At 40.0% G+C, this 13346-nt stretch overlaps 1 long non-coding RNA gene across 1 annotated transcript in view; it reads left to right on the top strand.

Annotated features, from left to right (window-relative positions):
* LOC142068568 (uncharacterized) overlaps positions 1 to 10069 on the top strand; it is an 83981-nt gene extending 73912 nt beyond the window's left edge. Inside the window, exon 3 of the long non-coding RNA XR_012664424.1 lies at positions 9937 to 10069. This is a non-coding gene — a long non-coding RNA (uncharacterized LOC142068568). The remainder of the gene's footprint in view (positions 1 to 9936) is intronic.
* Positions 10070 to 13346: the final 3277 nt, after the last annotated feature.

Here is a 13346-nt window from a genome sequence, read left to right as displayed (position 1 = left end):
GTTGAATAAATTGATTTATTTGGGCCCAGCATTTCTTCTGTTATAGTTAACCTAAATGATAATTGAGCACAGAAACAAGCAGCTATACTTATCAGGTTTTGCTGTCTTTTTGGTAGTGCTGCAAGGAGGGGAGTCCACAATAAATACGTGGGGAAACCCTATATTATTGCCTACAAAAAATTCTAGCCTCCATCTATAACTTGTAAGAGTGGGAGAAAAGGCTCCCTAAACTCTTTTTAGAGCTACCGGGGTGGGTGAAGGTACCAGAGCAGCAAGCCATGTTGGCTGTTCTTGCAAAGGTATATAAACCCTGAAACACTGCAGAAGCATTTCATTTCCTGCTGCATGGATGGGGGTTGTCAGGCAGCAGTGATGGGTGCATAACAGGCATTCATACTCCAGGGCTTTCTTCACTACAGTGTAAACAGAAGATAATTGGAGTTGGCATGTTACAAGCATCTTGGAATAGATGGGTAGTGGTCTTATGCTCAGCATAAATCCACTGGGTTGTAAACTCACACAACGGAAAGTTGGCCACAGCCGCTATTCTTCGCTATACACTATAGTAGCTGCCTCATGCATTGTGACAGTGCCCTAGGCACTACATACAGGTTTTGGGGAGAATTGTTTGAAGGCTAACCAGTTCAGATCTGTATCAGCTGTTGCAGCTGTAGACACCATTAGGAGATCTGTTACAGCTAGGCTAAGTAAATGCTTACCCCATGTGATTGTGCACACCCACTACCTCTTAAGAAAAATAAATCAGTTCAGCTTTTTTTTTTTTAAATGACATTAAATTAATGGAATCTTTAGCAGTTTGCCTTTAAGTGAGATTACTTCCTTGACACTGGCCACAGATATTCCCTGATAACTCTTCACTGGTGTGCAACTCTGAGCAGCAATGAACTGGATAAAAATAACCCAGCAGCTTCTTATAACTAATCAATAACAGGTTCTTCTGGTTTACATAGATATTTATCTGCAATCTCCACCTACTCTTTTTTTAATTGTTAGGCGGGAGGGTTAGTCTGTGAAGTCTTGCCAGTTTAAGTTTTGCTAACTGGAGTAAAACGCACTCAGAATCACTAAAACCATTAACATGGTTAAACTAGATTTATCCTCTAGCATGGATGACAAGTCTAATCTCTCTCACACACCCAGATGCCCTAGTTAATACAGCACTAGTGTTTTTAATGCTTTTCTCCTAAATTACAGGTCTTGAAGGTCTACAACAACAACATGGCTGGAAAAAAAAAAACACTCTCCTGCTGGGACAGGTTGGGAGGGTGCTCTTGCCCCTCAAAAGGGCCTGCTGCTCTAATCTTCAACTTCTTCTCCACCACTACCCTTGGAGGTACTCAGGTCACACAATTAGTGTTTTAACTACACTCTCCCCAGGTTTATCAACAAATAAACCTCTTCACTCTTTTGCCATCAGTTCAGATTTCCCCACATCCTTTCAGCTCTCCTGCACAGCTTCCCAGTCACCCTTACTTATATCAGTGCCCCTCCTAATCTTATTCCAGGACTTTTAGCCTGCTCTGTTTGAACAGAGACCTCTACCATTCCTAACATAGCTTATTTGCAATCTGTTGGGCAAATACCACCTCTAAACTCTCTCCAAGCTAATCACCAGGCCCTGTTTTTAAACCTTTCCAGGCTCATATGACCAATCACATGACAACCCCACCCACTGTTTCTGCATTGATTGCAGGCACCAGGGGGCCTTTTAGGAGCAAAAGGTTAATACTTTCCCGTGCCAGTCCAGGGCCAGCATCTGTGCACCTTGTCAAACAAGTTCACACATTTTTATGTATGATATGCCTAGTATATACTGTCAAAGTATATTGTGCTTTGAGCATTAATGGTGCACTAATAAGGGGTGCCAGTTTTGCAGAAGGGAGAGAAAAACATCCAGAAAGCCTATAGGGATGCTATGGAAAGGTGCTCAGAAGCAGCAAATATAGTACTGTTTGCAATATTCACCGACCATGGCACCAGCCTCCAGCCACTAGTAAATGTGCAGGAGTGTGACATACCAGAGTTGAACTCCTAACTAGAGCTGCCCAAAATTTTTCAGTTTGTCAAAAAATGCAGTCAGTTGACCCCAAACAATTTTTGAATTTGATTCACTGGTTTTGGCTGGGGAAAGGTTTTTCAGGGCCAGAACACTGCATGCGTCCCACTTTATAACTTGCAGCCTATGGATGGGGGTACTTTCCTGGGGCATGGGAGATCCAGGCTTTAATCACCATGCTGGAGCTGGGACTTAAACTCAGTCACACTCCCACCCTCAAATAAGCATCCTAACCACTAGGCAATTGTGCTGTAGGTTACTTCTAGTCTGTCTTTTTGAAGCTTAGTCTAATCACTTAACTATTCATTGGGCCAAAGACGGAGCAAGAGTATGAGAATGACTCTATATCCTGGTGAATAAGGTAATCACCCAGTAGCAGATGTAGAGTCAAATCTCTCCTCTGAATCAGACGGAGAGAAGCTTTAAATCCACATCTACCATTTTCTAGCTCAGAGTGTCATGTGGGAGGGGAAAAAAGAGTCACATGCCCCTCCCATGACACCTGGGGGGGTGCACATTCAGCAGGGAACCACAGCAGCGAAAGGAGAAGAATGTGGGGCTGCTGGGCAACCCCAAGTCAGCAGCTTCTCTGGCACAGCTATACCAGAGCTGTACTATACTATACTATATATAGTATATATATATATATATATATAATATACTATAGCTCTGGCACAGCTATACCGCCACCCTTTGATGCAGCTGCGTTTCGTGGGGTCTGTACTGCCCCACTGGAGGACAGGGCTGGGGGTGGTACAGCCGCGCCAGAGGAGCTGTCTTTGTGGGGCCGCTGGGTGGCCTCACGTTCTGCTCCTTTTGCCGCTGCAGTTCTGGAGAGCCCTGCGGCTCAGAAACTTGTATCTGGTGCAGTGGGAGGACAGAGCCACTCCCAGTTTACATGGGATGGGGAGAACATGTTGGCATTGGGCTGGAGGTGGAGCAGGGAGGAGTCAGTGGGGGGTCATGTCGGGAGTCACGTGCCCCCCCCTTTAGCTGATGCCCCCCTTTGTGTCTCTCCCATGAGTCGCATATCAAACCAGGGTCTCCTATACCTCAGGCAAGCACCCTAATCACTAGGCTAAAGGGCAAGAAAGAAACACACACATGGTTTCGTGGCCTAACAGGGACTTTTCCAATATGCTGACAAACTCCAAACATTTTTGGAACCAAACCACTTATTTTCCCTGATTTTTCAGTTTGCTAGTGGAACCAAAAAAAATCTATTATTCACCCAGTTCAACTCCTTCCATCTCAGCTATCTCCCCCACCACACACTCCCTTTATGTGAGATAAAATACCTATGTCCTCTCTTCACATCCTTGGCCATTCTGGATGCCCTGTACATGAGTATGCAGACCTGGGCGGTTTATATGCTCTTCTTCCTCAGGGACTGAACAGAGGCAGTCAGAATCTGGCCCAAAAGGGTGTGTGATTTGGTTGACTTTGTAGATTGGTAACAGTAGTTTATATAGAACCTTTCACCTCTAGGTCACTGAGCTGGATGGGGATGGATCAGCAATAACTGAAAATACCATAGTGACAACTGAATCACCTTAGTGACCTATCTGATAGATGCCCACACACAAAATTCATTCAGACTCCTGCTGTTTAGAACCATTGTTTGTCACAGCAGACAGATCAAGGACCTATAATATCATGCTCCTAAGTCACTTAAGCATTCTTGAAAATCTCAGTGTTAATGACCAGGGAAAGAGATCTAACCTCTTTCCCTTAGAAGTATATCCTCCAGGTTGAAATATACTAGCAGACAAGTGTCAGGATCTTTGCAGTTGAGAAACACGTAACTACAGTTTCTAGGACTGCCGCTCACACTTACAAAATAAAGGACTATTACACTTCCATCAGATACAATATTTTTATATTAAAATTCTGTTATATGGTACAAAGAAAACAAAGCGTAAAATAATGACTAAAATTTGATAGACAGACCCCCACAAGAACTCTGCTTCATTCAGTGATACAAGCAGGGGAGAAGGAAGACAAAAAAATTGCATCCTTTAAATATTGAGATTGGGAACAGTTATCTTTCAACACATTTTTAAATCACTGCTATTAAAAAATGAGTTTTGCCAGCCAGTTACATCAAACTTATTTGGAGTAGTGTCAAGACTATTGCTTTCAAAATTCTTCTGTAACATCTCACAGTTTATAACACAAATGTTAAATGAGAATCAGGCCTATGAAATGAAGGCATCTTTATATCACACTAAAAGTGTAATGGGGTCTTGAAGGAGACATAATATAATTTACATCAGAGCAATAGAAAGAGACTGTAGTGTCTATGAGAGTCAGGTTCTCCTCTATTTGTTATACACTGTTCAGAGCTTTTGTACATGATGTAGCTGAGCATGAAATTAGAAACTGTGTGCCTCTGTGGACCAGATCTTCACCTGTTGTAAATTGCTGTAGCTCCTGTCACAGCTGAAGGTCATTTTGTTTATATGCAACAAACTCAACTCTCTCAAACATAAGAATGGCCATGCTGGGTCAGACCAAAAGGTCCATCCAGCCCAGTGTCCCATCTACCAATGGTGGCCAATGCCAGGTGCCCCAGAGGGAGTGAACCTAACAGGTAATGACCAAGTGATCTCTCTCCTGCCATCCATCTCCACCCTCTGACAAACAGAGGCTAGGGACACCCTTCCTTACCCATTCTGGCTAATAGCCATTAATGGACTTAACCTCCATGAATTTATCCAGTTCTCTTTTAAACCCTGTTATCGTCCTAGCCTTCACAGCCTCCTCAGGCAAGGAGTTCCACAAGCTGACTTAGCGCTGAGTGAAGAAGAACTTCCTTTTATTTGTTTTCAACCTGCTGCCCATTAATTTCATTTGGTGGCCCTTCGTTCTTATATTATGGGAACAAGTAAATGACTTTTCGTTATTCACTTTCTCCACACCACTCATGATTTTATGTACTTCTATCATATCCCCCCTTAGTCTCCTCTTTTCCAAGCTGAAAAATCCAAGCCTCTTTAATCTCTCCTCATATGGGACATGTTCCAAACCCCTAATCATTTTAGTTGCCCTTTTCTGAACCTTTTCTAATGCCAGTATATCTTTTTTAAGATGAGGGGACCACATCTGTGTGCAGTATTCAAGATGTGGGCGTACCATGGATTTATATAGGGGCAATAAGATATTCTCCGTCTTATTCGCTATTCCTTTTTTAATTATTCCTAACATCATTTAGTAACTTAAAATATATTACATAAGAAATAGCCATTATAACACATGAAAAAAAGTTTCACAACCTGTGAAAAAGTAAGAAAGGGATTTTTAATGGGGAAGAAATAAAAGCAGCAAGAATGACTGACTAATATTTTCCTTCACTCCACTACCTGGCTTGACAGTAGTCTGCAATAAAAAAGTAATTACTGGAATTAGCACCTTTTCAACACCTTTTTAAACTGTGTAATAAAAAAAAAAAGAAAGCAAATGGATGGAGAATGGGTTTTCTTGATATTTAAATCTGGGATTTCATTGGCACACCATAGATCACAAGATTCAGTGAAGATCTCGTTGATGGCTAGTTTGAATATCCATTTGCAGAACAGTCACAAGCAGTACGTAAATCTCATCTACATCTAAATCTCCCTTTAGCTGGCAAATACCAGACACACATATGGAAATGTTAAAGATGCCTTTGAGATGGCTGGATGAAATACTGGACTCCATGAAATCCATAGGAGTTTTGCCATTGACTTCAATGAGGCCAAGATTCCACCTCCTAAGTTTAAACAAAGGGTTGTTTGGAATATACTCTCCTTATCATTATTTTTGTGAGGAGACAAGGTATATTTTCACTTTAAGGAAGAAGAATATGTTTATGAGTTTTTTCCTACTCCACTTATCAGCTCTTTCTTATATCGTTTCTGAAAAAGGGATATGTGATAATTCACAGTCTCTGGGGTGTGCAGGCATGCATTATACTGTACATTATACAGTACATCATATAAAAGAGCAATGACCATTTGTTTTGTTTTTTTCCAACTTCCAATTGAAATACAAACCCAAGCTGCATGATTCAAAGCTATTCCACTTGGTCGTCTTGATGGATTTATAAATAATGGCTCTAGATATGATTATATTCATTTCCCAGAGTGGGATATTTTTTAGATCCTTTTACGGCTGGAAGCGTGAAGAAAAAAAAAGTGAGGGCTGAAACATTGACATTTAGCTCTCTCGCGCTCTCTCTGCATTTTAAATGTGTATTTATTCATTTATTTGAGTTTGTTAAATACCTATCTAAAGGAATCTACATCAACATTTGGGGCCAGGTCCTCAGCTGATGCAAATCAATGTGGCTTTCTGGTCTTCATTGGAAATATACAATCAGGTTGCAGCTGGCCCTATAAAAGGTCAGTGAGCCAGGAGCTTTTGAGAGGGAAGGACCTGGCTGCCTGGGAGCTGAGCAGGGACCTGAGGTAGGGCAGCGCTGGGGGGAAAGGCAAGAGGGGCTGGAGAGCCTTATGCGGGGCCTAAACCCGGTGCTGGGGCTGCAAAGGAGCAGCCTGGGGCTAGGCAGAGGCAGGACGTCCTAATCTCCCCTCCCTTGCCAATGATGAGTGGCTATTACAGGCTGCAGTCAGCCCCAGTGAGCGGGAGCTAAATGATAACTGGCAGTAGGCACTGAAGCAAGGTGGGGTTGGGGGATCCCTGGGGAGGGGAGACCCAGAGACTGAGGGGATACTCCTGGGGCAGAACCCCCAGACAAAGGGGCACCAGGGTCTGGAAGGGACATGGGGACCAGTGGCGGTGACGACACTGGCCTGCAGAGGGTGCTCCGGAGCTGGAAAATGAGCTCATTCCCAGACAGCCAGCAGGAGGTGCTGCAGGGGTGAGTCACGCATGGTTACAGTAAGCATGAGATAGCAATGGGTTTGATGCATTGTGGGAATAGCCCTGGAGGACTATAGAGTCTCATGGCCTGGTACATGTGCCTTGCCCATGTCCACACTGCATTTTAGTGAAAGGCCATGCCACAGCAGAGATATGTATATAGCCACAATCCCTGTGTTCTAGCTTTTTCACAATGTGCTCTCCTTCAGGAACATGCTTCAGATGTGGACAATGGGGGTTATGACACAACAATGCATATGTAGCAGTTTATAGTCGTAAGTGTAGACAGTCTAAGGCCTCTTTATACTCTCCTGGTAGTATAAAGTGGCCTTACAGTATATGTAAAATGTACTTCACACCCACTTTATGGCTGCTTTATGCTGCCAGCATGGTATAAAGGGGACCTAGTATAAATGAGAATCAGGACCTACCTACGGTTTTGCAATTTCAGTGATATGGGAGATCCTGCTGTCCACCAATACAATGATTACAGTAAAATGTTGAAAGAAAAATTAAATATAAGTGGAGAGCAAGATATTCCTTACACAAGTGTTCTTGTAACACAAAATATTCTCATAAAAATAAGACTTTTATGTAGGGTGATGTACATCAGGCAAAATTATGTCCTCTTTTATATACGTTCAATAAGAGTACAGACCTCTGAAAATATTAATACAGCCGTAATGTTGCTAAGGATGCAGGGATCTTAGTTCATTTGTTATATAATGCTGGCTGATTGTCTAAAATTTAATCTAACATGTGCATCCAAAGTTTTAGAATAGGTATCAGTGTCTGCTCATGCATGCTTGCTCCCCTTCATAACTCTCTGTTTGGTTTGCACATGTCTAATAATCAGGACCTTAGTTTACTACTTCCTGCTTAGTTTACTACTTCCTGACCAGACGTTTTGGGAAATGGGAAGAATCCTGGGAACTCTTCCCTGTTCCTCAAAACCAGATTCCTATTCCTACTGCTAAGAGGAGGAAGAAAAAAAGCTCTTTAGCAATTTTTCACCTTCTAATCTGTTCAGTATGTATGCTATGATTATAAAAGGGGTGGGTGGGAATAGTACACCAACCTGAGGATTACTCCAACAAAAAGTTTGGATCTCAACATCAGTCAGTGTTGTAAGTCAATGAAAATTAGAAATGCTCTTTTCAAAATATTAAAAAAAAAAATACATTGAAGTAAGGATACTCAACGTGTTCTGAAAGTTGAGTACATGTTTATGGCAAAGTTGGGGCCTTAGACATTTGGTCCTAGATTGCATACACCTAGGAAAATACATCATCCTCAAAACTCCTGAAGCTGCATGTACATATGAAATTATACATGCATGCAAATGATCACTTACATATGTAAGCAGCCATTTGTGAAAACTAAACTACTAAGTTGAACAAGGAAACCGCAAAGTGGACAAACGCTTGCATATTTTCTTTTAAAAGTTTTGTTCAAAAAGATGGAAGATTTAAAACAGTTATTTAAATTCTATTGCCTTTCCTGAGTTTTCAGTCTGTTAATAAATTTCTAGACAGTTAATCTTATTGAATATTTGTACAACGTGCTCTCCACAGGTATTAGACTCTGTTTAAAGAAATCTCCTATCACAAATCTATCTTGAATAAAGTACTTTTTATCCCATATTACAACATCCCTATTACCCAGCAGCAAGGCACAACTGAGTTTTGGAAATGATTTTCTATGGATTGTTTTATCACTTATTGATCACTTATACCCCTTGTATGCTTAGTATCAGATAGCTGTTTAATTTTGTTTTTATTATTTATTCAGCTAATCAATATTACCAAGATTCTCTTTCCCATGGCAGTAAATCATCATACAAATCGGTTCTCTTGCACTCATAAAAATATGCCCCTCTTGTATATGGTGTATAGTTTTAGCTTTCCAAGGTGGAAAATATGACTATTTATGGGATAAATGTGTTGTTTTTTTTAAATTACCAATAGATATTCAGATCCATTTACATTGTAAGCACCAGTAATTTATACCATTTGCAATTATGGATACAATGGGAGTATATGTCAAAATTCACTTACTATTCCTGAGCTCAAAATTTACACACATTCCAGATCTTTGGAAATCATATTAAGGGAAATCATTTATGAATTTTGGTACTGCTGGCACATTGGGATGACATGATTAATCTATACTAATACTTCAGGAAATCTGATTACCGGTAACTCCCCCAATGTCAATTGTGTTGGTTCAGGAATATTGTATAAATTAAATTGGAAGGAACTAGCAGGAAGAAGAGTCATGACTGTTAGGGCTTCTTTGTGGATTTTATCTACTGGCTCATGTTCAGAGTGGTACCAAGAAATATCACCTGAAGGCAAGTTTTTTGAGGAATAATCTCCGTTTAATCAGGCTGGTTGGGGGGGGGAAAAATTAGAGGAAAATTGGGGTTTTGACTAAATTTTCAAAGAAAATATCTGATTTTGAAGGAAAAGGTTGACTTTTCATTAAACAGTTCACAAGTACCATAACCAAAAAGTCAAAATTATCCACAGAAAAATAAATATTGGAACTTCAGGGGTAGAGATAGCCAGAAGACACAGAAGGAAAGATGTGCATGGAATAGGATGGCATGTTCCATTTCTTGTGCCAACAAGTTCTGCTTCATTGTATTAAGGTCGATGGCAGTATCGGTTGTGGTACAGTTCTTTTAGAAGATGAACATATTACAGGTGAATTTGTTCATGCTGTAGAAAAAATCGCTAGATCAGAAAAGCTACTTCCTATAGAATATATTCACACAAGCAAATGAAAACATTACATGGTTTCAAATCATTGTAAGATGTTAAAGGTGGAGAGTTATTGTTAATGCAGCCTTGATATTCCCTTTTAACAGTGCAACTTCTATGCCTTTTTTAGTGCTGCCCATGTGCATGGAATCCCATCCAAATCCCTGTTCATTAAACCTTTCCTAGTTCAAAGCCCTCCTGAAAACTCTCTTCTGCTGTGTATCTAACTAGCACGAAGGGACTGCACTGGTCGTGGTGAAACAGTGGGAATTTCCCCAAAAAGTATAGTTTAGACAAGATCTATGAAGAGGTGATTCAAGACGAGTGCCTGGAGCCTACTCTACTTCAGGTCAGTCCAATGGACAGCAGGATGAGGGTGAGTAACTAAATGGCTTTTACTTCCTGATAGCATTCAAGTCAGAAGATCATGGGGTAAGGAGTCCTCTCCCCTAAACTGTGTCACTTGCAGGAATACTATTCAGAGTAGACAGATTGTATAGAGGATATAGGATACCCAGGATGAAGCACATGTGAGCTGGGAAAAGACTGATATAGGTTAAAGGGCTAGAACAAACATCCAGAGGAGGTTAGGCAAACCCAAAGTCTACTGTCTTTAAGAAATAATGCAAAACCTTCTAATGATACTCACTACATTGATATCCGCTTCCTCCCATAGGTCCCCATGTCAACTCCAAACAGGCAGGCAAGCAATCGAACGTACTTAAAACAAAATCTATCAAGAGCAAAATGCCTACCTCAAGCAGAGTTTTCCCCCCAGAAAGGGAAATGTGTCAGACTTCATAAAGCCCACTAAGAACTTCACCATTGCGATCAATTTTTCATGGAAGGTGCTTAGCTAATATTGTGAGGGGTAGCAGTATATAAATGATAGAATTTAAGTATTTGCATCTGTATTACAAATATTAAAAATAACAATTTGACATTTATTAAATGGCATATTATACATTAGGACAGTTTCCTCACACTATCAGTCTGAAATTTTCAAAGCCATTGGGATTTAGAAGTCCAAATTCCCATTAATTTTAATGGGAATCTGGGTGTTCTGATCCCTTAGATGTCTTTGTAAATCTAAGCCTAATCATCGAACTCGTAAACATTTTAATTAGTTATTGGCTTTCAACAGTAGTTTTAGATACTAACTGCAGTGCTTCAACTAATCATTTTAACAACCATCATAAACTTACCCAAACAGTATCCTGTACCTAAAATATGACTGTAGTACACACATGCACCAGTTAAAACATTCTGCTGTGTATATGATCCAGAGCTTTAAATAGCATTATTTACATTGTGCTACAACTTGAAAACAAAATATTTCATAAAACAAAGGTTTACAATAAAGATATTCTTATGATGGGAGGTGAAATGTCACATACAAATGCCAAGCTTAGTCCCAAACATTTGGGACTAAATTCTGATTTCAGTGGAGTTACACCAATAATGAATTTGGCCTGATACGCAATACAGTAAAACCTCAGAATTGAAAACACCTTGGGAATGGAGGTTGTCCGTAACTCTGAAATGTTTGTAACTCTGAGCAAAACATGATTGTTTTTTTCAAAAGTTTATAACTGAACATTGACTTAATATAGCTTTGAAATTTGAAGGAAAATGCGGTTTTCCCTTTTTTTTTTTTTTTTAGTAGTTTACACAGTACTGTACTGCTGCCTGCTTGTGTACTGCCGGTTCCAAAAGAGGTATGTGGTTGACTGGTCAGTTCATAATTCTGGTGTTAGTAAATTTGAGATTCTACTGTATTTCTAGTTTTAAAATATCATGCAAAAATAGTCAGCTACTCTGCTTTGTGGTTAGCCAAAGACATGCTGTGCTGTCATTTCTTGTGAAACCATTTGGTTTCTCTGCACAAAGATTTCCAAGCATAACCTCAGTTCTCATTATTCTTGTCTGAGTTCTAGCTTCAGACCCAGAAAGTAACAGGGCTTAAATGTAATGTCTCCAACAAGGACCTCATCAATGATGTCACAGATTCATTGTCTCTCAGATGGAACTGGAATATGAACTAAAATAAATATAACATTCTTGGTTTACAATCTCAAAGGCATAAAACTCTGCCTATCACAATCCTCATCTCTACATTTTCACTTTCTCTATCTGGCATAAAATCACCAAAGGTCATGGTGAATAGAAGTGGCAAGAGCAGAAAATTGAAAGTGCCCTAAATTAAATATGAAAACCATGGGCTAGATTCTCAGCTGGTGTAAATTAGTGTAGCCACAATTTGCTCTACCACTTTAAACCGGATGAAGATCTGACTTTTAGACTTCTTGAGTCAGCTCTTCATCCAGTTTAAAGTGGTATGACCGTTGGTATGGTGCTCTCTCTACATGGAACTAACCTAGTGTCTGAACCACCACTTACTGAATACAACAGAGACTCCCAATGGGAGCTGGCTCAGAGTGCTGGAAAGGAATTCTTTAACCACACCAAGTCTCATCAGATCATATGACAAACAAAATCCTCTCCTCACGTGCACTTCAGACTAGATTTTTTTTCTAACAAATTGATTTTATTTAACATTCAAAACCCAACAAAAATGGACTAGTTTCTTTACCAACAAATTAGAAAGAAAAACATGCATTGCAATAACTACCCTTCCAAAGGGCATCAAGTAAAAAAAAATTGTATTTGTCTCTTTTTTTTTTTTTCCCCATTGCTCAGTGTACCAGTGTATTTATATGAACCAAAAAAGCAAGAAGAGGTTGTCTGGCACAAGACGAGAGAGGCCCAGGGAAGTACTGATTAGTATGTTATTCACAGGTATCAAAGGGAGCAAACACAGTGCTTGAGACTCACCATGTCTTCAAACACAAAAGCCAATGTCATGATTCTGTGTGATCTGAGACACTTGGTCTGCCAGCTGCGAACACCACCACTATCACCAGCAGAAAAATAAGGCAGGTCGGAACATTGCTAATCAGGGTTTGGAGTTGTCAGGCTGAAGTATTATGTGCCCTCCATCCACAAGCACTGCATTCCTTGATTTTAAAAAGGTCCAGTTCGGGACATCATGCTGTGCCACTTGGCAGTATGCTTTGGGTTTCTTTACAGAACACTACACTCCAACTTCTGTCAACGTAAAGTGACGTTTAAAATGTTTCTTTTTAGCTGAGCCTGGACCTTTGGATTATTTAGAAGTAAATATTTGAAAGGAAATATCAAAATATTCTGGGGATTACATCTACTATATTGCTTTCGAAGAAAATTAGAAAGATAAATATTTTAAATATAGGACTACAGTATTTTTTTTTGGAGCCAGATTTTTAAAGGCATTTAGGTGCCTAACTCCTATTGATTTCAATGGTACCTCAAATAACTTTAAAAATCTGGCCCTGGATGCATTGCATTTCCCAAGTATAATAAGCCTATCTTTATATGAATTGCCAATTTATTTTTAAGAGAAGATAAAGTACTTTTGCACTCTAAGCTCTGGATCCAGCAAAGCACTTGGTGCATGCCTATTTTCACTTCAATGGGATGATTTACAGGCTTAAAATTAAGCACCTGCTTAAACACTTTGCAGGACTGGAGTTTAAGGGCCTAGCTTCACTAGACAAGTGCATCCTAGCAGTGCTGCTGCATGAATCATTGGCTTCAGGGTT

Source organism: Caretta caretta, chromosome 11 (genome assembly GCF_965140235.1).
Source record: "Caretta caretta isolate rCarCar2 chromosome 11, rCarCar1.hap1, whole genome shotgun sequence".
Lineage (NCBI taxonomy): Eukaryota > Metazoa > Chordata > Testudines > Cheloniidae > Caretta > Caretta caretta.
This window is presented reverse-complemented; position numbering and strand designations above follow the sequence as displayed.